Raw genomic sequence first — 26,797 nt, 5'->3', positions numbered from 1 at the left:
GGCGCTGATGTAACAGAGACAGCAGATCCAGGAAACAATTTTGCGCAAGCCTGCTGTAACGCTTAGCTGCGTATTAATTAGGACTACTACCCCCAGCAGACACGCAGTAAACTGAAGACGGTCACAGGCAGCCCAAATATAGTACTTTTCCCCAATTTTTTGGAAAAGCCCACTGCCTATATAGCCTGAATATCTCTTTCCCTGCCTCACCAGTACTGGCCCTATACTCTGTACAATGACTGCAGACTGAGGACGCAATGCTCTGCACGGCCGATATACAAAAAAAAAATAAAATAATGTGCAACACTGCAAAAAGCAGCCTCAACAGTACTGCACACGGTCAGATGTGGCCCTAAGAAGGACCGTTGGGGTTCTTGAAGCCTAAAATCACTCCTAACGCTCTCCCTATAGCAGGTCCGGCATCAGCAGCACTTTCCCTGATCTCTGTCAGAACGCATCTGTGGCGAGCCGCGGGAGGGGCCGATTTTTATACTCGAGTGACACCTGATCTCGCCAGCCACTCACTGCAGGGGGGTGGTATAGGGCTTGAACGTCCTAGGGGGAAGTTGTAATTCATTCCCTGTCTTTCTATTGGCCAGAAAAGCGCGCTAACGTCTCAGAGATGAAAGTGAAAGTAACTCGAACATCGCGTGGTACTCGTCTCGAGTAACGAGCTTCTCGAACACGCTAATACTCGAACGAGTATCAAGCTCGGACAAGTACGTTCGCTCATCTCTATTGTCTTCCTTTACTTTGTAAAAAAATTAAAAATAAAATTACATATGTGGTATCCCTGCATCGTAATGACACAGAGAAGGAAGTTGGTACATTATTTAACCCCTTAATAAAAGGGCCTCTTTTTTTTCTTTTTTCCTCTTTTCTTTTTTTCCTCCCCCCATTTAAAAAAATCATAACTCCTTTATTCATTCATCGACGTCGCTGTATGAGGGCTTGTTTTTTGCGGGACAAATTGTTTTTGTCAATGGTGCTATTTAAAGTACCATATAATGTACTGAAAAACTTTTACAAAATTCTAAGTTGAGTAAAAAAAAAAAAAAAAAAATGACATTCCGCCATCTTTCAGTGCGTTTTGTTTCTACGGCGCACAAACTGCAACAAAAATGACATGATAACTTTATTCTATGGATCATTACAATTACTGTGATACAAAATTTGCATAGTTTTTTTTTGCTGTATTACTTTTTTTTCAAAGACATTAAATTTTTTAAAATTATTTTCTGCTGCATCTTCTGCGCACAATAACTTTATTTTTCTGTTGACAGACTTGATCAAGGGCTCATTTTTTGCGGGATGTCCTGTAGGTTACGATAGTACTAATTCGGAATACATACGGCTTTTTGATCGCTTTTTATTGCATTTTTTTTCTGGGAGACAGGGTGATTGAAAGAGTGGATTTATGGCATTTTTTTTTTGGACTACGTTCACCACGTGGGGTAAATAATGCACCACTTTGATAGATTGGACTTTTATGGACACGGTAATAGCAAATATGTATTTTTCTTTTATGATTTAGATTTTTCGTATTATAGATATGGAAAAGGGGGGTGATTTAAACTTTTATTATTATTATTATAATTTTTTTTTTTTTTTAAACTGTGAAAAAGTTGCGAAAAAGAAAAAAACTATTACAATTTGGTATTGGCAAAATTGTAGAGAGTTTATCCCACAAAAAACGAGGCCTTCTAGAGCTCTGGCAATGGAAAAAAATAATAATACGGCTCTCGGAATGTGGCCACAAAAGCAAACCTTTAAGAAAAAAAAATGTTTTAAATGTAAAAAAATAGCAAAACATAAACAAACTGTATAAACTTGGTATCGCCGGAATCGTGCGACTCAGAGAATAACGTTATCACATTATTTATTCTGCACACTGAATGCCGTAAAATGAAATCCAAATCGCAGAATTTCTTTTTTTCCCCCAATCTCCCTACAATTTTTTTTAGAAAAGTTATACAATACATTATATATATCCCAAAATAATGCCATCAAAAAGTACAACTTGTCCCACAAAAAACAAGCCCTCATATGGCCGTATCAATGGAAAAATTAAAAAGTTATGGCTCTTGGAACGCGACTGGAAAATGAGTTGAAATTAAATGATTAGACCATTTTAAAAACCAGCCCTGGTGGGTCTGAAGTTTGTCTCCGTTGTCACGTGCAATTTCTTCTAGACACAGAAACTGACACAGCTTGTGTCGATTCAGGTAATTGGTATGAAGGTCCAGTTTGGCAATAAAAGAAGCCTTAATGAAATTCCTATTGTCTCACAATCTTGCTTTCTATAATCCCCACACACCCAGGACATAAATCTATACCCTGTGGTGTTAAGGGGTTAACTGGGATGTCTAGTATTACTATTGGTCATCAGTAGTAGATCAGACTATCAGCTAATTTCTGCAGAAAGCAGAGGGCTCTGTTCCTACTGCAGTGGCCAGATTTGGTATTACAGGTAGAGTGCCCATTAAAATGAATGTCAATTTACTGCAGTGGGGGTTGTGGGTGGTGGACCCCCGTTGATCTACTATTGATGGCCTATCCTAAGGATAGGTCACTAATAGTTAACAACTATACAACCTCTTTAACCCCTTCCTGTCACAGGGTGTAACTGTACATCCTGGCTCCTGGTACTTAGCACAACAGGATGTACAGTTACGCCCTGAGGATAGCACAAGATCAGAAGAGATCCCCAGCTATCCAGCAGCGGGATCCGGCTGTCACCAATAGCCGGGCTCCCCCTGCAACAGTGGAGGTGCGTCGGAGCAGTGACCCCTGCTTTAAAACCCTTCTTTATGTAGATCATGGAATGTTAAGGGTACACAGAGGGAGCGTGCTCCCTCTGTGACATCATGGGACTCTCGTGATATAATCGCGGAGAGCCTGACGGGTTGCCATGGCAACAGGATGCCAGCTACAGGTGTCCTGCATTGCCAGTGCCCATGATCGCTATAACAAGCAATAAGGCATTGCAGGACAGAAGTCCTGCAATGCCTTATCATAGCAATCATAGGTGCTATGCTGCAAGTCCCCCACAGGGAAACAAATAGTGTAAAAAAAGATTTAAAAAAAAAAAAAAATTTAAATCCCACTTTTTTCAGTATCGTTGTATCCGTAAGGATGTGTAAAATAAGTTAAAATTCATTTTATCCTGCATGCCAAAAAGCGTTTTAAAAAAACGGGGCAAAATGATAATTCTTATCATTTTGCCTGCCAAAAAACGCAATAAAAGTGATCAAAAAAGCCGTATGTACCCCAAAATGGTACCAATAAAAACTATTGCCCGTCTCGCAAAAAATAAGCCCTCACAGAGCTCTGTCCATGGAAAAATAAAAAAGTCATAGGACTTTGAAAGCAGCGATTTAAAAAAAAAAAGTGATTTCCAAAAAAGGGTTTTTATTGCGGAAAAGTAGAAAAACCTAAAAAACATAAGAATTTTGGTATCGTTGTAATCGTACCGATCCGCAGAAAAAAATGTAGTGTGTCATTTACGCTGCATGATTAATGCTGTAAAGCAAAAAACAAAAAATCTATGGCAGAATTGATGTGTTTTCTCTCCCTACTATCATAAAAAAAATTAACAAAAGTTTTACAATATAGTCTATATACCCCAAAATATGGCACCATCAAAAACTACAGTTCACCACGCAAAAAAACACGCCCTTATACGGCTGTGTCGACGGAAAAATAAAAAAGTAAATAAATAAAAAAGTTATGGCTTTTGAAATATGGAGATGACAATCCACCAAAAATAGTTGCATCCTTAATCCCAAAATAGGCCATGTCCTTAAGGGGTTAAGTATTGTACGGTACTGTTAGTTTGGTTCTATACATTGCGATTATTATAAAGTATTGTATTTAAGCACTGCAATCATTGTGGATACAAACAAGCACAAGGAAGAACGGAAAGAAGCGATCAAGGATAGGAAATCATGGAGAACAATGTTCCAAAAAGTCGGCCTCGACTGAACGGGTAATCATCATGTTACTTAGATATGTATATAGTATAGTCAGTATCACCATTATTTGGGTATACTATGTAGACACCGATACTGTTACATGAGAACTCTACAACCGGACTGCATTTCTTAGTGATCCTCAGTGTCCTCATACCGGTCTTCTTCTTCTGGATCAACATAGTAAGAAGTTAATAGAAGTTGGTGAATGTCTTTTTCCAACTCTGCTTTTTGATGTCAGTTGCAGACGTCTGAGGAGCTCCCACAGAATGCGTACTATGCATTTGGGACAGTGGACATTGCGATGTTTCGTCAAGCATCAAAGAACAAAAGATTTAAATTTTATTGAAGTGTCCATTATCCAACTGACAAAAGCTCCTCCGAAAAATCCATAAAACATAGCGGGGCCGAGACGGCCGACATTAATAATCATTATCTTACGGTAAAATGGTCCTTGACATTTGACAATAACTTTGTGAGCCGCTAAAGAAATGCGCCAGTAAATCTCCCGAACTAGCTGCTCTTTCCTTCCTCAAACCTCCCATTAAACGCTGACAATCATTTCACAATAGGACGGAGCACAATACATACGTTTTATTTAAGGTGAGAAGGATATTTTTGGAAAGTCACTTCCAGGAGGTGAGCATTATTCACATATTACCGTAAGACGTCTCGCTTATTTCCATAGAGCGGGTATAAAACCCCCGAATGTTTATTTTATGAAGAGCTTCAGCCATAAAAACGCATAATGAAAAATACTCAACCCTTCACAGCCCCCCCCCCCTCCCACCCACGTGTTTATATTCATAAATAAGCCTTAGGCGGCCGGCATTGCCGTATATTAGCACTTACTAAAAAGGCTGCCGCAGTCTTTCACCTTGAGCGCACTTCTCGTATCAAATTGCTTGGTGTCAAAAGATACATTTCAGTAATTTCCAGCATTTTTGTGGACAATGATTTTATTGCACCAGAATCTAATGCATTGATGCGTGGAATGTGTGTCAGCCGGCACAATGATACATTGTAATATTCTGCTGATGCCAGATACCTGTACATCACATCAAATGAGCACCGGCTGAATATACAAACCAAGGTTAAAGACAAAGCAATGGAAAAATAAACAGAGGGTGATAAAAAGTTATTTCGCCCGTGTCGATTTGCAACGTGTCAAAAAGTGTCATCTGCAGCAAGTTTTATAGGGATGGTTAATTTTTTTCTTTAGTGTGTCTCTTTTTTTTGGACTCCCTCCATCTCAGCTGCAGTCTTCTTACTCATCAGTCCAACATTTCCCCCTATCTTTGCATTTTTGAGTCATCCTAATGATAAAGCTGTATGAGATGCTTAGGGATACGACTATGGTTGCCAACCGGCCGGTGGTTCAGCTGGTAATTAAATCCAAAGGCCGTTGCTGGTATCTATACTCTACCGGTCATATTGATTTGAATGGGTTTGTACACATGCGCGTAATTCTCCAGCGCATTTCGGTTTTGCAAAAAAAAAAAAGTTGCGTGCTCTATTTTTCACTAAGAGTCCCCATAGAAGTCAATAGAGATATGAAAATGTGCATGCAATATGCTGGGAGATGCATGAAATTCTGCGTAATTGCGTGAGAAAAAGAACAGCTCTTGAGAGCGTTGGTGCGCATTTTTTTGCGCATGCAAGAAGGCAATGTTCATTCCTCAAAAATGCCAAAAACGCTACTCTAATGCGTATGTATATTTGCTTGTGTGAATCAGGCCTAACTCTTTCACTAAATAGGGAACTATTACTACTGGGGCCGGCCGCCATTGATATAATCAGAGACCTGGAGCTAGACAGCAGGTTAAAGTACTTCATGGTGTGATGGCTGCCCAGATGGAGGTACAGGAGTGGGGAGGGTACATAGAGGGGCCACTATTACTATTGGGACCAGTAAGGGGGACACTTACTATTCCGGATACTAAAGGGGGCACTATTTCTAATAGGGGCACTATTACTACAGGGTCCACTAAATAGGGAACTATTACAACCTGGGCCACTGAAATAATGGAGGTAAATCATCTGCACCCCTAAACCACACCCCTTCTACCTTGACCGATATATTTTGGTGACAGAGGTGGAAACCTTAGATATGACTCACATGATGCTGTGCCTTATAAGAACTTAGGGCTTACTTACACAAGCGTGTATGCACGTGCATTGTGCAGAGAATAGAACCCATTGTTTTCAATGGGTTCAGTCCATGTTTGCTTTTGTGCACGCATTTTGAACGCACAAAAAAAAAAAAAAAAAAAACATGACATGCTTCTTTTTGTGTGCATTGGCAAACCTAAGGCACCATAGGAGTCTATGGGGATGAACAAATACACACCGATCCCTGCAAAATTGCGCAATAAACTACTCAATGTTGCAGTGAAACTGATAACACTGATGGCTAACTGGCTGCACAACCATTTAAATCACACCTGCGCCGATGTGAATGGTCTCCAGCAGCACAGATAGAGTAAACAGCGCAGATACGTGCGCGTGTGTTTCTGCGCTCGCGTTCGTCTGAAGGAGCCCTTCTAGTTATTGGGGGGCATAGTTACATAAGGTATCTATGCACAGAGCAACTATCACTCAGAAATGTTGTTGAAGCACATGAACGGACGTCATCAGTTTAGTTTTATGCAGAGTGATGATTGGTCATTAGCTGTTCGCCGAGATGTCGCTCATAGAGGGTCTCTACGCAAATTCATTCTCAAGTCGTTCAAATACAATACATTTTTATGAAATAAGTGTGACTCTGGCTCAACTCAACCTGTCCAACAGGAGGAGAAACTACTCTACGCGTCCCGCGTGGCTGCAGGAAGGGAGGCTTGTAGGAACACGCCCAGCACTCGCACGGATACAATCTTCATATTAAAGCAGCTTAAAGATGGCTTCAGACGACCGTAGGCGCAACCACGCTCGCCGGCACAGAGCCTAGCTGTGCCTGAGTGAGGAGAATTTCTTCCCCTTTGACGGCTTTTTAAACTCTGCGGCATAGCGAAAGAGTTTGAAAGAAGCCGTAGTTAGATAGGTGCCGCCCGATGTTTCCCGCACGTAGTATTCACTAGGGCAGGTCCTTTTATCGGCTGTACAATTAACGGCTGAAAAAAGAGCTAGTGAGAACGAAACCACTGAAATCCTAGTGAAATCAGTTGTTTTGCAGCGGCATAAGGGGAGAAAACCGCATTCGTCTGATCCACCCTTATGGGCATAAAAGCTCCTATTAAACCGAGCATGTCAAACTACTAACGACTACTTGTCCCTCCAATTTGTGTGTGTGACGTGTGAGTTACATGCAGAGCCTGACAGCACCTGTGATGTCAGTTACCGGCTCTTAGCTTCATCCCCATATCACATGATGGTGACATCATCATAGGTCCTTTTCCTCCTTCTGCAGTGAATGAGAGATTATGGGTGGACTACATTCCCCCACAAACCCCTACGCCCTCAGTTGCTATGGATACAGCACTACTCAGTCTGGTAGTTTGTACCTGGTTGTCAGACTGGCACACACCTCTAATAAATGACACCTCACAAATTTACACATATCATCTCTTAGCCTGGCCCCCTGATCACATAACTTTAAACATACAAGAACATTGCAGCATAGTCCTTCCCTGCTGATCTTCCCTGTTCTATTGGGGGAATAAAAGAATGCAGGCTATCTACAAGCAGAGAGATGGTGAGGGACCACTTTGCTAACTTAAATGAATTCAAGTCTCAAGGTCCAGATGAATTACATTCTAGGATACTAAAGAAGCAGCAGAGGTAATTGCTAAACCACTCACCATTATCTTTGAAAATTCCTGGAGAACAGGAGAAGTCCCAGAAGATTGGAAAAGGGCAAATGTTGTCCCCATCTTCAAAAAAGGGAATAAGGTGGCTCCAGGAAACTACAGGCCTGTGAGCCTGACTTCTATACCAGGAAAGATCTTTGAACAAATTATTAAACAGCATGTATGCAAGTACTTGGATAAAAAATGAAGTAATTGACCAGAGCCAGCATGGGTTTGTAACAAACAAGTCATGCCAAACTAATCTAATTTCCTTCTATGACAGAATCACTAACTGGGTTGATCAGGGAAATGTGGTGCATATAGTATATCTTGACTTTAGTAAAGCATTTGACAAAGTATCTCATACTATACTTATTGAAAAAATGACCAAATATGGGATTGACAAGGCAACTGAGGTGGATTCAGAACTGGCTGAGTGATCGTACTCAATGAGTGGTCATATATGGCTGCTTATCCAAGTGGAAGAATGTATAAAGTGGGGTACCACGAGGCTCTATCCTAGGCCCAGTGTTGTTTAAATGATCTGGAAAACGGAATTGATGGGAAACTGATCAAATTTGCTGTTGACACAAAGCTAGGAGGATTAGCTAACACTAGGGAAGAGAGAGAGTATTCAAAAAGATCTAGAAAAGCTTACACAGTGGGCAGCGACTAACAGAATGGTATTTAACAAGAAGAAATGCAAAGTCCTACATCTGGGCAAGAAAAATGAAAAAAGCACATACAGAATGGGAGGAATTGGGCTAAGCAGCAGCACATGTGAAAAAGACTTGGGTATACTAATAGATCATAGACTGAACATGAGTCAACAATGTGAGGCAGCAGCTAAAAAGGCAAACACAATTCTGGGATGTATTAAGAGAAGCATAGAGTCTAGATCATGTGAGGTCATTATCCCCCTCTACTCTTCCTTAGTCAGACCTCATCTGGAATACTGTGTCTAGTTCTGGGCACCCCAGTTTAAAAAAGACATAGACAAACTGGAGCAAGTTCAGAGAACAGTTACCAAGATGGTGAGCGGTCTGCAAATCATGTCCTGTGAGGAACGGTTAAAGGATCTGGGAATGTTTAGCTTGCAAAAAAGAAGGCTGAGAGGAGACTTATTAGCGGTCTACAAATATATGAAGTGCTGTCAAATTGCAGAGGGATCAGCCATATTCTCATTTGCACAAGGAAAGACTAGAACCAATGGGATGAAACTGAAAGGGAGGAGACACAAATAGGATATTAGAAAAACTTTCTGACAGTGAGGGTGATCAATGAGTGGAACAGGTTACCATTGGAGGTGGTGAGTTCTCCTTTAATGGAAGTGTTCAAACAAAGGCTGGACAAATATCTGTCTGGGATGATTTAGTAAATCCTGCACTGTGCAGGGGGTTGGACGCGATGACCATGGAGGTCTCTTCCAACTCTACCATTCTATGATTCTATGTCATTTCCTGAATGTGATATCATGTCATCTCCAGTGCTAATGCCGCCAACGCCAGTCCAGCCTTTATCTAATCACCAACCGTTGTCCAGTGTTGGATCAAACCATCGCTGTCATACAAACATGTCACCACAAAGGGTTCAATGTTGCTGTGCAGCTAATGTAGCTTATATGAGAGGGAGACAAGACATGATTTTAACTTTTCCACCATAAATCACATGCAGATCATCAGCGAAAGCAATGTAGCAGTGCTGTGTGTGCATGTGTGACCCGCATGTAGCAGAGCTATGTGTGTGTGTGACGTGCATGTAGCAGAGCTGTGTGGGACGTGTATGTAGCAGAGCTGTGTCTGAGACTTGCATGCAGTAGAGCTATGTATGTGTGCTGTGCATATAGCAGAGCAGTGTGTGTGATGTGCATGTAGCAGAGCTGTGTGTGTATGACATGCATGTAGCAGAGCTGTGCGTGTGTGACATGCATGTAGCAGAGCTGTGTGTGTGTGACATGCATGTAGCAGAGCTGTTTGTGTGTGACATGCATGTAGCAGAGCCGTGTGCGTGTAACATGCATGTAGCAGAGCTGTGTGTGTGACGTGCATGTAGGAGAGCTGCTTGTGCATGATATGCATGTAGCAGAGCTGTGTGTGACATGCATGTAGCAAAGCTGTGTGTGTTACGTGCAGGTAGCAGAGCTGTGTATATGACATACAGTATAAACAGCCTGATAACTTTATTCAGCAGATTGCTACTACGCCACATTTTCTGTGTATAGTTGTTCTGCTAGTCCACAATAAATATATTATTTTACAAAAGAATTTGTTTTTGTGTCACTGATTTCCATATAGTTTTCCTGTTGGCAGCGCTGTGTGAAGGCTTGCATTTTTTTAGATGAGTTATAATTTTCATTAGTACTATTCTGGGGTACAAACGCCTTATTGACAAACAATGCCAGAACTGTTCTGTTTTGTTAGGTTGCGTTCACAAGTTGCAGCTTTTGTAGTGGATTTTGGTGCAGATCTGCAGCAGATTTCACCCCTTTAATTTAAATTCAATTGAAAGGTGAAATCTTCTGCAAATCCGCAGCAGCATGTGCAACAAAATCTGCAGGTTTTTTTACAGCGTTCTTCATGCAGGATAAATAATGTTCATTTTATCATAAGAGTTGTTACAGGTGCAGCGATACAAATAATGTAGTTTTTTTTACATTTTATTGTCATAATATGGAAAAAAAGGGACATTTTATCAGGTGTTTTTTTTTTACTTGGATTTTTTTTAATCTTCTAAACTAGTTATACACATACACAGCACTGCTGCACATATATTGTACATGCGCACAACATACAAATCTGCTACATATACATCAGCTCTGCAGCATTCACGCACACACATACAATCCTGCTACATACATGCACACATAGCTCTGCTGCATGCACACAGCTCATACAGCTCTGCTACATGCACACTTACGCATCTGCAGCTGGTATGCTAAACCCTAATATTATTACCAAAAAATCCCCACATACAAGATATACAAGATCCCCACTAATGGCTTCCTGCTCATATGGTTTAACAACATAAAGGCTGAATGCCCACGGCCGAGTCGGATTCCGACTGCGAAATCTCGCAGCAGGATCTGACCCGGTGCCCAGCCAGAGACCCATACTCACCTGTCCGGATCCGCTGCGAGTGTCTCGGCCGTCGAGCTGGTGCACATGCGCAGCGCAGGGCATGACACGCCGCCAATTACTCAGATCCGTGGCGATTTCAAAATTTACTTTTGAAATAGCTAAGATAGTGCTATTTATGAATGAATAGCTAAGCACTATCTATAATTGGCTGAGTGCTCAGCCAATCAGCACAGCCCTTTCAGGAGGCACCGATCCCAAGAATACAGGGGTCCTGTTTTCCCCCCGTTCTGTTCACTGGAGGACTGCAGCTCTTACTCCTAATTGATCTGCCCTGAGCAAGGTGGCATCCAATGAAGTGCTGACTAGAGATGAGCGAGCGCCAAAATGCTCGGGTGCTTGTTACTCGAGTCGAACTTCCCGCGATGCTCGAGGGTTCGTTTCGAGTAACGAACCCTATTGAAGTCAATGGGCGACCCGAGCATTTATGTATGGGACCTATGCTCCGCTAAGGTTTTCATTTGTGAAAATCTGGGAAATTCAAGAAAGTGATGGGAACGACACAAATGGATAGGGCAGGCGAGGGGCTACATGTTGGGCTGCATCTCAAGTTCCCAGGTCCCACTATTAAGCCACAATAGCCGCAAGAGTGCCCCCCCCAACAATTTTTAATTCTGAAAAACCCTCATTAGCAAGGCATACCTTAGCTAAGCACCACACTACCTCCAACAAAGCACAATCACTGCCTGCATGACACTCCGCTGCCACTTCTCCTGGGTAACATTCTGCCCAACCACCCATTTCAGTAATAGTAGCAGTCAAGACAGGCCCCAGTAACAATTCCAAAGCAGCATTATAGGGGGAGCACAGTATTAGTTCCATTTCAGTAGTGGTAGCAGTCTAGACAGGCCCCAGTAACATATCACTAGCAGCAGTATAGGGGGGAGCACAGTATTAGTTCCATTTCAGTAATAGTAGCAGTCTAGACAGGCCCCAGTAACATATCACTAGCAGCAGTATAGGGGGGCACAGTATTAGTTCCATTTCAGTAGTAGTAGCAGTCTAGGGTATTAATGAGTGACTACTACCTCCAGCAGACACGCAGTAAACTGAACACGGTCACAGGCAGCCCAAAGATTTTTTTTTCCAATTTTTTTGAAAAAGCCCACTGCCTATGTAGCCAGTATACCTCTTTGCCTGTACCACTGTCCCTGCCTCACCAGTACTGCCCCTATACTCAGTAAAATGACTGCAGACTGAGGACGCTATGGTCTGCACGCCCGATATACAAAAAAAAAAAATGTGCAAAACTGCTAAAAGCAGCCTCAACAGTACTGCACACGGTCAGATGTGGCCCTAAGAAGGACTGTTGGGGTTCTTGAAGACGAAGATAACAGCCTAACACTATCCCTATAGCAGCTACAGCAGGACGGCACTTTCCCTAATGTCTCTCAGCGTGCATCTGAGGCGAGCCGCGGGAGGGGCCGATTTTTATACTCGGGTGTCACCTGATCTCCCCAGCCACTCACTGCAGGGGCGTGGGATAGGGCTGGAACTTCACAGGAGAAAGTTGTAATGCCTTCCCTGTCTTTCTATTGGCCAGAAAACGGCGCAAACTTTTCTGGGAGGAAAATTGAAGTGACTCGAACACCGCGTGGTACTTGTCTCGAGTAACGAGCATCTCGAGTACCCTAATACTCGAACGAGCATCAAGCTCGGACGAGTACGCTCGCTCATCTCTAGTGCTGACCACACAGTGGCACTTCATTTATTTCAATGGGTTCAATGGAGCGCCAACTTGGCTATTTCCATTAGCCCTATTGAAATGAATGGAGAACCATTGGGCCTGTGCTGTCCGCAATCCACTGAAATTAAAGTCCGCACTCCACTGAGAGTAAACTCAAAAAATCATTTAGTAACCGGTATATTCCTTTAAGGTCGCTTTCACCCAGCCGAGAAAATCACGTCAGATTTGTGCGCTGCGAGACGCACAAATGTTACGCAAATATGAACCAATATTTTTTTAAATGGAGTCATATAAACAAGCAATCATTGATTTCAATGGGCCCTTTAATGTTTTGCATGACTCTTGCATGTCGTGCGATGTGCATACGAGGTTCCCCATTGAAATTAATGGGAAACACTTCCGATGCGTGAAACTCGCACAAAGGGAACAGAATTTCACAGGTGCGATACGATCTATTTTTGCCTGAAAGTCACCCTGCATCCGTGGGTAAAACGTGGGTTGCCAAACGTGATATCCGGCTGAGTTTCTCGGCTCAATATCGCACTTACCCGTGAGTAGGTAGCCTAATAGACATGCCCCAATGGACTATTTCATACGCCGGTCCAAGTAAAGTGTGCGCTGGTATTCCTCTGACAAATGTATTAAAAGGCGCCAGTCTCTTAATACATTTGTCGTAACTGGTGACAGCTCTCCGTGTCAGATGGAAGCCTTTGCCAGCTGTCAGCCGGAGTAAATTTATGACAACATTCTTCCTAAATATGACTATTATGACATGTCCTTGGAGACCACATACAGGTTTCCTGTCTCTTCAAATATAGATATATGAGAATACTCGCTAATTGTTGCAAGTCATTACTTGAGATGTTTTTTGGAACAGTTTACACCAATGTACTGGTGTAAAGCTCTAAACTAGGTAATATGGGCTAAAGTTTGCTGGAAAGTTGCAGAACCTCACAGTGTATATCAGACTGGACAGGCCTTTTAATGTCTTGCCCTCTCCTGTATACAGTTCCGTATATATTGTTTTCCCGGTCCTCTCTCTCCTCTCTCTTATTCTCCTTCATTTTGTCTCATCGGTCTTGTTTCCTCTCTCTGTACCTCATTACACCGGTCGCCTGTAGCAGATAGCCCGCAGCCCTGACATATTGATGAGATTGTTTGCAGTGTCCAGAAGTAACATAAACTCAGAGAGACTCAACTTTGGGGAAATAGTTAAATTCTGATGTAAATTCTGTCTCAGGATATTTCCACAGTGACCATCGTACAAATACCATACATTGTACTAGGCAGATTAGTGACTATTCTAAGTCAGGATTATTTACAGCTAACGTGTGCAGTTCTATATGTAGAGATCTGCATATTGAATGGCAGAGGATTATACTCTTTGGCCTCATTCACACGAGCGTTGTGATTGTATGCTGGCCGAAAATCCTATGGAAGATAGAAAGCCACTACCAAGTCATGACTAAATCGCTCGTCTTCTCATCCATTCACACGGCCGGGTGTGCCGTATACATGCAGCAGCTTGGGATAAATGCTCAGTATGGTTTCTATTATTTAAATAGAGCCAGCTAACCTGTTTTAGCAGTGCTAGCCGCTAATAAACACCCTCCCCTCTCTTTACCGGCAGCTCCCATAGAAGCCTATAAGGGCAAGACCTACCTTTTTCCGGCCGCGTCAAAACATTGGCCTGCGTATTTGGCCATCAATGTCCTATCTTCGCAAGCCAGATGTCTTTACGGGCCTAATAATCGCCCATGTGAATGAATGCATTGGAACCCAATGCTTCACATGGTCACGATTTGTAATCACGGCTAGTGGACACTGCAAGGGCAAGATGCAGCCATGATGCAACTACAAGTCTCTGCAGTTTACAAAATAATGAAGTGTCAATTGCTTATTGATTCTTAAAACATATTAACTTTCCAAAATTGCTGCTATGTGTGTACATGAGTAGAAACACTATATATGGCTATCTTATGTCTTTTACCCTGCATTTATCACCAATTTTCCCCTCTGCAGGCTCCATTTTTAATTCTCAGTCGTCCCTAAGCTGATGGGTGTAGACTGCTGCTTTGATGTCTCCATACACTGCACACATAGGAGAGCAGGATCTCTTCTCTAACTCTCTGAGCTGGTGGGTGTATGTTGCTGCTGTGATGTCTTCATATATGGTACACATAAGAGATCAGGATCTCATCTTCTCCAACACTGTAAGCTGATGGGTGTAGACTGCTGCTTTGATGTCTCCATACACTGCACACATAGGAGAGCAGGATCTGTTCTCTAATGCTGTGGCCTTTGCAATTGTGGAAGCCTCTGGTGCTGCTCTGGCTTTACCTCTAAGCTCCTCTTCTGAACTCAACATGGGGACCCCAACTGGCAATTGCCTCCACCACCTTCCGTGTGTTCCTTGGTTTACCCCTTTCTCACAGTCCTGGGGCTTTCCCCTGTGCCAGGCAGTACACACACACACAGCTGACATTTCTTACTGTGCCGTTGCACTCCTGTGCGCTCTTCTGATGGCACAGCTACAAATTCTTTTATAGCCAAAATGGCTGCCGGCAAATCCTGCGACAGGGGTGGTCTTTTGCACTTGCGAATAAATCTTTGCCCATCTGGTCACTTGTGCTTGAGCCATGTGAATGTTCACTTATGTCTTTGCATGGACCCCCTAACTCACTCATGTGACAGGAGCACGCTGTCATGTGACAGGCTTTGGATAATGTGAAAAGTTGAACTACAAGCTAACTAAGCTTTTGCTTCTATCACTTTAAAACCTGATCCTCATTGGTTTCCAAGAGTGTGGCTATATGGGGGTACAAAAGAAGTAGTTGTACCCAGGCACAAAAGCTGTTATGCCACTTAAAGGTGTTTTCCAAGCAGTGCCCACTGTCAATGTCGGGATACACTGTGGTCAGAGTGAAAGTCGCTGCTCCGACCCTGTAGTGGCCGTGGCATGTAAATGCAGGCACAGCTCTCATTGAAATCAATAGGACACCAGCCTTCTTACCTCCCATTGATATAAATGAGAGCTGTGCCTGCAATTACGAGTGCTGTCCGCTACACGGGTAGGAGGAGCGATTCTGCTCTGACCCCAGTGTATCCCAGCATTGACAGCGGGCGCTGCCTGGAAAACCCCTTTAAGGGCTACTGCACACTTGTAGCACACATCGCACAAAAATTACAAGGTACAAACTTGTGATGCGTTTTAACATTAGAAAGTCCCATTGACAATCGCATGAAAAGAACGTGCAAGAAAAACGCAAGTGTGCAGGAGCCTTAGGCACTAGTTTGATCAATGGCTCATGTTGGATAAGGGTCCCTGTTATAGATTTGGCATTGGGGCCCAGGAGCTACAAGATACACTTCTGTTGGTTTCTTGCAGGGTTGGTCATCAATGTGTCATCATGGATTGACCGCAGTCCACCTTTAACATGAGCTAAGATGACCCAGGAGGTAATTCATTATTTCGGTTCTGAAATTCTGGTGTCTTGAGGATTTATGGAGGAAGAAAGAAGAGCGGGCCGAAGTCTTTCCACTCAAGGAGTTAACAAGTAACAAGGCCGTAATGAGTTGAAATGACTGAAGTTTCCTCAGACAGTCGAAATTTCAGGTAGCCTTGAGAATTCTGCCAACCAACGGGAACAAGCTTTCAAAAGCACATTTATAGGATCTCATTAAATGTAGCAATTCTTAGGAGCAGATCTATTTATCATGGTAGCTAATATTGTAGCTCCTGGGCTACTCCAGACATGCCTGTTTGCTTTTTTCATTGGCTGTATGAATCTTGTCAGTACGAGTTTGGCTGCAAATGAAATATACTTTATGTTCTGTGGCTTTGCCTCTTGTTCATTCCTGCAAGTTCTTCCAGTGGCCCTGGAATAATACAGTACGTCTCTTGCAGGCTGCGGAAAACGCTCCCTTCTCAAATAACTCGGTAATACAATTTTTCCCACTTGTCTGCACCAAATCCACGAGTCTATTGTATGACTTTACTGCAAAATTAAATGATATATATCAGGCTGGCGCTCGCTGCAATATGTTATTCTCCTGGAGAGAGAGGCAAATAGGGTAAAAATTGTAAATAAGGAGGAACATATGGATTTTAATGTGATAGAAGCCGGCAGCTACAAGCATCCACCATCCAGAAGCAAATCAAGAGTAATCTAGGTGCATGCAATATAGCCGAGACATTGCAAATAACCATGGGGCCCGGTAGTAAAACTTGGAATGAGGCTCAACTACACCATGACTATTATCAGCACTAAGTTCATGACAAACTTATGATTACTTGGCCCCCACTTTGTGCCTTGTGTCCTTCACTAATCTACAGGAATAATGCAGAACCAAACAGGGATAATGAACAAAGTGATGTCATAATATAGGATAGTAAACTTGGTGATGTCACAGAACAGGGATAAAGCACACAATAATGCCACAGTGCAGAGAAAAACGCAGTGATGTCACAGAACAGGAAAAATAAACACACTGATGTCACAATATAGGGGTAATAAACACAATGATGTCACAATACAAAGATAATACACACAGTGATGTCACAGCATAGGTTAGTAAACACAGTGGTGTCATAGAACAGGGATAAATCACACGATGTCATAATACAGGGATTAATAATATTGTGATGACACAGCACAGAGATAATAAACACAGTGATGTCATAGTATAAGTAAGTAAACACAGTGATATCACAGAACAGAGATAACGCACACAGTGATGTCACTGTATGGGGTGAATTAAAACCCTAGGTTTCTGGCATACACTATAGTAAAGGTTATTGCCATGGAACTGGGGTTCGGGTACTGGAAGTCCCTAAAAGCTACCCGCAACCCCTGTCCCTACCTACTTGCAACCCTGGGCTAGGCCCCAGGGTGACAACTGGGCGACGGTCCCTATACTCACTGGGGAAGCGGGGCAGGGGGTCAGACTTACAAACAAATACAGAGACAAACAGACACAGAGGCAAGTCAGGAAGTCCGGGTCGGCAAAAGGAGAATACGCAGTACCAGGGATCAGGCGAGGTCAAAATCAGATCCAAAAGCAGAGGGTCACAACGGGAAATCAGATGAGAATAATGCGGGTGTAGCCTGGAGACAAACATACACTGGCAATGCTGGAAGGAAAAAGGTACGTTTAAATGCTGTCAGAACTCCCGCCCCAGCAGCTGATTCGGCCGGGGAGCCTGCCAGCAGCCAGACCTAAGTCAGCGAGTGCAGAGACCCTGACATCCAGCAACAAGTGCAGAACATGCTAATAGATGTCATGGCAATGGGGAAGGCATCGCCGCATCCCCAGCAATTCGATTACCCAGGCGCCACTCCCTGAGCACAGGAACGTGCAACCGGAGCCAATGTCCGGGACCCCGGCGGCCAGGGGAGGTCACCAAGACCGGGGCTCCCCTGTGCCGCACCCGATCAGCTCGGGTGATAGGATCAGAGGTGTGGGCACGGAGACCTCGAGAGTCGGCGGTCCTGACAGTACCCCCCCCTTCTATGAGGGGACACCAGACCCCCACGACCTGGAGAAGACTTGAGAGGAAAGGCCCTGTGGAATAATCGGACCAGACGTGGGACCCACGTCCATTCCTCAGGGCCGAAACCTCTCCAGTGGACCAGATACTGTATCAAGCCCCGGACCCGCCTGGAGTCAACAATTCTCTCCACCTCAAATTCTAATTCTCCTTGCACCAGTGTAGGAGAGGGTGTGTCATGGGTGGGCACAACTGGAGTCACATATCTTTTTAACAAGTTTTAATGGAAGACGTTGTGGATCTTCCAAGATGCAGGAAGGGATACTTTATAAGCCACTGGGTTAACCACCTGAGAGATTGTGAATGGACCAACAAAACGTGGAGCGAGTTTTAAGGATGGAACCTTAAGTCTCAAATTTTTGGAAGATAGTAACACCTGCTCCCCAACCACAAATGGTGCAGAAATAGTGCGTCTCTTATTCGACTGCCTAAGTAGTTTCTCCTGGGAACCCTGAAGGTTCTTACGAACCTGGGCCCAAACTGTGCACAGTTCATCAGTTGAGGTATCAGCAGACGGAGTGTCAGAAATAGAAGGAGTAGAGAATGTAAACCGGGGATAGAAACCATAATTACAGAAAAACGGTGAGACTTGTGAAGACGAGTTAACATGGTTATTGATTGCAAATTCGGCGAGAGATAAGTAATTAGTCCACTGAAACTGATTATCAGAAACAAAAAGTCGCAGGTACTGGATCAATTTTTGATTCATGCGTTCAGTTTGTCCATTGGACTCAGGATGGAATGCCGACGAAAAGGACAAATTAATATTTTGTTTTTTGCAGAAAGCTCGCCAGAAGTGAGCAACAAACTGTACCCCTCTATGCGAGACAATATCCTCCGGAATCCCATGCAGTCGAACCACCTCCTTGATAAATATTTCAGATAACAATTTGGCATTAGGTAGCTTGCCTAGCGGAATGAAATGAAATGTTCCCAAGTGAGGGAGGCAAATCAGTTATAAAGTCCATGGAGAGATGGGACCATGGCCTAGATGGAATGGGCAAGGGGAGAAGAGGACCCTCAGGACGTCTCCTGAGACTCTTCCCCCTGGCGCAAACCAGACATGCCATCACAAAAGACCGGACATCCCTGGCCATATGAGGCCACCAATAAATTCTAGACAGTAGTTCCTGAGTACCCCTGATACCGGGGTGTCCAGCTAGGACCGAAGCATGCATCTCCTCCAACACTTTCAACCTCAAGAACAAAGGGACAAATAGTTTGCTTTCCCGAAGGACTTCAGGGGCAGATTGTTGAGCAGCATGTATCAGGGGTTAAAGGTCAGAGGAGACTGCAGCAAGAACCACCCCAGGGGAGAGAATACTCTCTGGCTCCGATTCTGCAGGTTCCGGGGTACCAAAACTCCTAGACAAGGCATCTGCTTTATCATTTCTTGAGCCGGGTCTGTAAGTCACTACAAAATTGAACCGTGAAAAGAACAGGGCTCAGCGGGCTTGTCGAGCGTTCAACCTCTTAGCAGAGTCATGAGGTTTTTGTGGTCTGTAAGTACAGTGATTTGATGGAGTGCTCCTTCCAGGAAGTGCCTCCATTCCTCAAATGCCCATTTAATAGCTAGTAACTCCCAGTTACCTACATCGTAATTTCGTTCTGTGGAGGAGAATTTTCTGGAAAAGTAGGCGCAAGGCCTAAGGTTTGTGAGTGTGGAGGGACCTTGGGACAGTACCGCTCCAACTCCAAACTCGGAGGCGTCTACCTCCACCAAAAATGGACTGGATAGATCAGGTTGGATGAGGACGGGCGCTGAAGAGAAAGCAGCCTTCAGGGTAGAGAAGGCCGCAAGAGCATCCGGAGACCAGTTACTCATATCCGCCCCCTTTCTGGTGAGATCCGTTAAAGGCTTAGCCACCACGGAGATGTTCTTAATGAACTTACGATAATAATTAGCGAACCCAAGGAAGCGCTGCAGAGCTTTTAGGGTAACTGGCTGAGCCCATTCCGTGATAGCTTTCACCTTAACTGGATCCATCTGAATATCACATGGTGTAATGATATACCCCAGGAATGATATTTTCTGAACACCGAAAACACATTTTTCAAATTTCGCAAACAATTTGTTAGCCCTGAGGCGGGTCAGCACGGTTTGTACCTGGACACAGTGTGTCTCCCAGTCAGGGGAGAAAATCAGGATGTCGTCCAGGTATACCACAACAAACACACCCATGATATCCTGGAAAATCGAATTCATATACCCTTGGAAAATCGCTGGAGCATTACATAGCCCAAAAGGCATAACAACGTATTCAAAGTGGCCCAGAGGTGTATTGAAGGCCGCCTTCCACTCATCCCCTTCCCGAATACCGATGAGGTTATAGGCTCCCCTCAGGTCAAGCTTGGAGAACCACTGAGCCCCGGAAACCTGATTGAGGAGGTTGGGGATGAGAAGAAGAGCATATTGGTTTCTGATTGTTATCTGGTTGAGCTCCCTGTAATCAATACAGGCTCTGAGACCCCCGTCCTTCTCAACGAAGAAAAACCCGGCGCCCACAGGAGACTCTGAGGGCCGAATGTGTCCCTTGGTCAAACTGTCCTGAATATAGTCCTTCATGGACTCCCTCTCAGGAACAGTTACATTGTAGATCCGACCCTTAGGGAGTTTGGCACCTGGGGTCAGATCAATTTTACAATCAAATTCTCTATGAGGAGGCAATACAGAGAGTTGTTTGGAGAAAACATCAGAAAAGTCAGCAATATAGTCTGGTAGCTTGACCCCCTCCAAAACAGAAGTATCCAAATTCACCAGATTCATGTGATCGGAACAGTGGGACCCCCACTTGACCAACTCCAGCGTGTTCCAATTAATAGTGGGATTGTGTTCTCTTAACCAAGGGAGCCCTAAGACTATGTCCACCGACAAGTCTTTCATAACGAGGAAGGTGCAAGTCTCAGTATGCAAGGCTCCTACGGTAAATTTCAACTCTGGGGTAACGAGATTGATAAGGCCAGCATGCAATCGAGTGGAGTCTACCCCTGAAACCTGAATAGGAGGATCTAAACGTAGCAAGGAACCAAAAATCTGAGCCACAAAATCAAAATTTACGAAGTTTGCTGCTGCCCCCGAATCAACAAAGGCTTGCCCTGCACGAGAGAAGGAACGGAACGCAGGGCAAGAACATTTTAGACACAACAGGGAGTACCTGAGCTCCTAGACAGTCCTCCTGACAATTGCCTAGAAGCGGAAGTTTCTTCTGCCAAGGTTTTTTCCCGCAGATAGCGATGCGATGACCAGACTCTCCACAATGCAAACAAAGGTTCTTCTTTAACCAATATTCCCTTCGCTATTTAGGTGACATCGTCCCCAATTCCAGGGGTTCAGTGGAGGGAGGTGAAGTTGTCGGTCTTATAGCGGCAGTGGCCAGGGAGGCCGGGTGGACCAGACTGGACTGAGCAGATTGTCTGGCCCTCAGGCGCCGGTCTGCTCGGATGGCTAACGACATTGCTTGTTCCAGGGTACCGGGCTCCGGCTGGGCCAACAGCAGATCCTTTAGGTCTTCAGATAGACCGGTCAAGAACAAGTCCTTGAGTGCTGAGTTGTTCCACCCCAATTCAGTGCAGTGCTGTCTGAACTGGGAACAATAATCTTCTGCCACTTCCAACCCTGGTGCAAGGACAACAGTTGAGCGACAGCGTAGGCAGCACGGTCGGGTTAGTCATAGATCTGACCCAGAGCAGAGAAGAACGTGTCTAAAGACTGTCGTGAGGGAGAGTCAGAGGGTAAGGAGAATGCCCAGTTTTGGGGTTCTCCTCTCAGTCGGGAAATCACGATGCCTACCCTCTGGTACTCAGTGCCAGACGAGTGGGGTCGCAAATCAAAAAACAGCTTACAGCCTTCCTGGAAAGAGAAGAACTGCTTCCTTTCGCCAGACAAAAAGCCAGACAGCGTGGCCTGAGGCTCAGAGATAGTCGCCAGCACTGAGGAAGGCTAAACCTGAGTCTTAGACAACACCTGTTCCTGGTGCTCCAAACGAGAAGTCCCTAAAAGCTACCCGCAACCCCTGTCCCTACCTACTTGCCCCCCTGGGCTAGGCCCCAGGGCGACGGTCCCTATACTCACTAGGGAAGCGGGGCAGGGGGTCAGACTTACAAACAAATACAGAGACAAACAGACACAGAGGCAAGTCAGGAAGTCCGGGTTGGCAACAGGAGAATACGCGGTACCAGGGATCAGGCGAAGTCAAAGTCAGGTCCAAAAGCAGAGGGTCACAATGGGAAATCAGATGAGAATAATGCGGGTGTAGCCTGGAGACAAACATACACTGGTAATGCTGGAAGGAAAAAGGTACGTTTAAATGCTGTCAGAACTCCCGCCCCAGCAGCTGATTCGGGCGGGGTGCATGCCAGCAGCCAGACCTAAGTCAGCGAGTGCAGAGACCCTGACATCCAGCAACGAGTGCAGAACATGCTAATAGATGTCATGGCAATGGGGACGGCATCGCCGCATCCCTAGCAACTCGATTACCCAGGTGCCGCCCCCTGAGCACAGGAGCGTGCGACCGGAGCCAATGTCCGGGACCCCGGCGGCCAGTGGAGGTCACCAAGACCGGGGCTCCCCTGTGCCGCACCCGATCAGCTCGGGTGATAGGATCAGAGGTGCGGGCACGGAGACCCGGAGAGCCGGCGGTCCTGACAGTTATAGTCTGTGCTTACTTTTTGAAAGCAGGGCGGGGTACGACATGAGAACAGCAATTTTTGGTCACTGGAATTCTGGGATCCAGGCATTAATAAATAGGCGCCAATATAACAAGTAACACACTGAGAGTTGTACCATTCATGTCTTTTATTGAGCACATTGATTAACATGCACAGTGTAAGGAGAAAAAAAAGCGAAGCCCTATGTTAGGGTATGTTCACAGGTAGCATATATACAGCATATTACAGTACAAGCAAAGTGAATGAGATTTAAATAATTTTTTTAATGGATGCTTTGCCCAGTAAATAAAGTCATACAGTGCCTGGTTACTGGCAAATCTGTTCTTTCCAATAAAGATTGATTAGTGCGATCCATTTCTCAATATAAGCAACTTTCAGAAGACATATTATAGAGATACATGAAGCTGGAAAAGTCTATGAAACCTTAAGACCTTGGTGTGCATCATTCCACAGTTATCACCTACAGATGTAGAAAATTCAGGAGTAATCTATTCTCCCTAGGAGCAGATATCCTGTTATATTCCTCCAAGAGTACAATGGGCATTCCTGAAATAGGTGAGAAAGGACCCAAAGGGATCAGCAAAAGGCCTACAGAAAACTCTACAGACTACAGAAACTTCTGTTCATGTGTTCTCTATTACGAAAACGCTGACCCAGAATGGTGACCATGGAAGGACACCATAAAGGTAGACCCTGCTTTCAAAAAAAGAATGGTGACCTGTCTCATGTTTACTCGAGACCAACTGAATGTTCCTCGCTTCTTCTGGGAAATGTTCTATGGGTGGATGATACAATCTTGCCAGCCTTAAGTGAACAATGCATTCTAAGGTGGATCAGAACTTCTTACAGGAGAATATAAGTGCAACTGTCCATGATTTCAGATGTTGAGAGACAACAATACAATGACCCAAAACAAATAAGAAAATCACTTGAAGAATGATAAAGAGGAAGATTTGAGTTTAAAATGGCCAAGTCAGCGTCCCGACCTTAACCCTATGGAGATGACCTGAGGAGCTGCTGTACACACAAGGCATCTCAGAAATGTTGATGAAAGGAAGCATGTCTCAAATTTCCTTCACCTTTGTGTAAATCTTATCAGCAGCTACAGGAAACATTCGGATGAGGTGATTACTGCTAAAGGGGAATCTAAAAGGTTATTAAATTCAAGGGTTTACTTGCTTTTTCTCCTTGCACTGTAGGTGATTAGACTCAACAAGATACATGAGAGGAACAACTATCTGCATCTAAGTTACATTGTGTTTGTCTATATAATCTACATACAAGCAGCTGACATTTTATGAATAATCAAAACAGAAATCTACAGAATGTCAAAGTGTTCACTTACTTTTTTGCATCAGTATATGCACTATATAACATCTTCAGCACATACGGCTCCTTTAATACCATATATACAATATAATGTTTTAGACACATTTCTATTTCTCCTATTGCATGTAACCTTAGATCACACCTTATAAGAAGGGAGGGCGTTCTGTACGTGCCATCGGGATCATTCATGTAGAAAACAGATGGAACTATTATAAGGGAAATGCTGCATTTTCAATATTCATAGACATTGGAACTTTGATCTTTTGTACGTTCCCAGTGGTTTTAGTAACTTGAGGCAGTTCTTAGTCGACTGAAAACTCATCACTAACCGTTCCTACTGAATGCCAAGACAGGTGGCAACAGCAACTCCTGTCTCTGGCTCTCCTTAGACCATTCACCGGAGAAAATCAAATGTATTGCATAGAAGATGTTCCGTTTGAAGAACACACATTTAGTCTCTGCAGAGAATAGCAGATACAATGTACGGTCCTGACTTAAGTTCTCATCTGTCAGTCTTTAAGGAATCTGTGCATAATGTCCCTGGGTAAAATCTAATGGGATATGAGCTTTAAACAAGCTCCTGTCATACCTGTCTGATGTAATTAGGATCAAGCGATGAACACAAGTAAGGACTGGCTTCTTTTCCTTGAAGTCATTCAGGTCTGGAAACATTAGAATTGAACCCTCTGCTTCACTGCAACCAAGAAGTACAGAAATCGGGGGTCAGCACCATGGACAGGGAAAGTCATGTGCCTGTTGGGAGCTCCTCATCAGACTCGCCCTTGTCTCTAGTCTTTTATTACATAATATTTTGTCCAGAAGCATTTCCTAGGCGTTTCCAGTTGTTATCTATTGATGGCTAATCCTTAGGATAGGTAATCAATGGATCGTGGCGATCTGACGCACAGGACTCCCTCTCATCAGCTGTTCACCGGGAGGGCATGCTCATGCATTGAGATGATTTCTGCAGGAAGCAGAAAGTTCTGTTCTCACTGCTATGGCCCAATTTGCTATTGCAGACCAAGTTCCCATGGAAATTAATAGGAAATTTGTCTGCAGTGCCAAACCTCATGACTTCAGTGGGAACGCAGCTATCTGCTTCCTGTAGGCATCATCTCAGTGATTGAGCGCACCAGCCTGGTGAACAGCAGATCATAGGCAGTCCTGGGTGGTGGACCCCCATGATCTCCTGTTGATGAACTAATCTAAGGATAAACCATTAATTGATCACAGCTGGACAACCCCTTTAAAAGATCAGCAGCATATGTCTCCCCTCCAAAAAACATTATTTATGCTGTATACATATACAGATATCAAATATTACCACTATACCAGGACGATGTTGAGCAAGTTCTTAAAAAGTTTGGTTTGGCTGGTTTGATAAACTTCGGCAAAAAAATAGGTCCAAATTAGTTAGAACCGAACCAGATTGTCACCAATACCCCTAAAGTGGGTGTATAAGCCTGTCTAAGACACATAAAAGTCCTTTCTCCAGCACATCACAGAGCTTCAGAGACACCGGGAGGGGGTGAGCCGCAGGCCTCTGCAGGGGAATGAGTCTGTATCCCGCTGCGAGAATTCTCGCAGCGGGATCTGACCGGGCCATCTGCAGGCGACCTATCACCAGAATGACTGAACATTCTTACCATACTGATACAGAGTAAAAACCACTCTACTAAGACCAATATTACCCCTATACAGTGACCACATAGAGGAATATACCAGTTCTACATGGGTCCTCTGCAGAATATAAATGATTACAATGCAATCATATCCAATGGTCACACGTGATGCTTTTTTTTTACTGGAGTTCCTTACTTTTCTCATCTTTTACATCTGGCCCAGACTGCCATCATGACGTCTTCCAGCCATAATTTGTGTGGGGATTTTGCTGCCCAGACATCTATCACTCCTTGCTTTTCCAACACCCCAATAGCCTTTTCCTCACCTACAAAAAAATCCCCACCCTGTTGTTTCCCCCAAATCTGTATCTGATGCTGTCATTATCATTGCAATTCTGACACAATCTTGCCATAACTACAGTATAATTACCGCATAGAAAATAGTGTCAGAAAGATAACACCCCTAAAAGCAATAGGCCTAGGTAATGTACCCTAAAAATACTAGTGCCATATAGTGCAGCCTAAAATAGTGACATAGTGCAAACTAAAACCACAGTGCCAGATAGTGCATCCTAAAAATAATGGTGCCAGTTAGTGGACCCTAAAATAATTATGCCATATAGTGTACCCTAAAAATAATAGTGCCAGATAGTGCAAACTAAAATAATTCCGCCAGGTAATGCACCCCAAAAATAATATTGTCAAAAAACTGCCCCACTAAAAATAATAGGGTCCTCTTTAAAAGCCACATACTAAAAAAGTCCCCTTTCTGTGTCTATAAGGAAAAAATGCCCATTTTGTGCCCCCACATAGTAATAAGGTTCACCATTATACTCCTCTAAATAATTGTACCTCCTCTGTGCACCCTAATAGGCAACAGTTTACTCATGTAACCTTATTAATCTCATGCTAAACCAAGTGGCTAAGGTTTCTTCTGGCCTGTGAAGTCACCGGTCCGGGACAGATGATGTAACGTAGTGACATCATCTTAATGCGTGCGCCTAGTCTGTAATATTCTGTGCATCTTGTGGTCCTGGCATCTTGTAGTCT

This window comes from Eleutherodactylus coqui, chromosome 8, assembly GCF_035609145.1.
Source record: "Eleutherodactylus coqui strain aEleCoq1 chromosome 8, aEleCoq1.hap1, whole genome shotgun sequence".
NCBI lineage: Eukaryota > Metazoa > Chordata > Amphibia > Anura > Eleutherodactylidae > Eleutherodactylus > Eleutherodactylus coqui.
The sequence above is the reverse complement of the archived record's forward strand: the minus strand, read 5'-3'. Positions refer to the sequence as shown.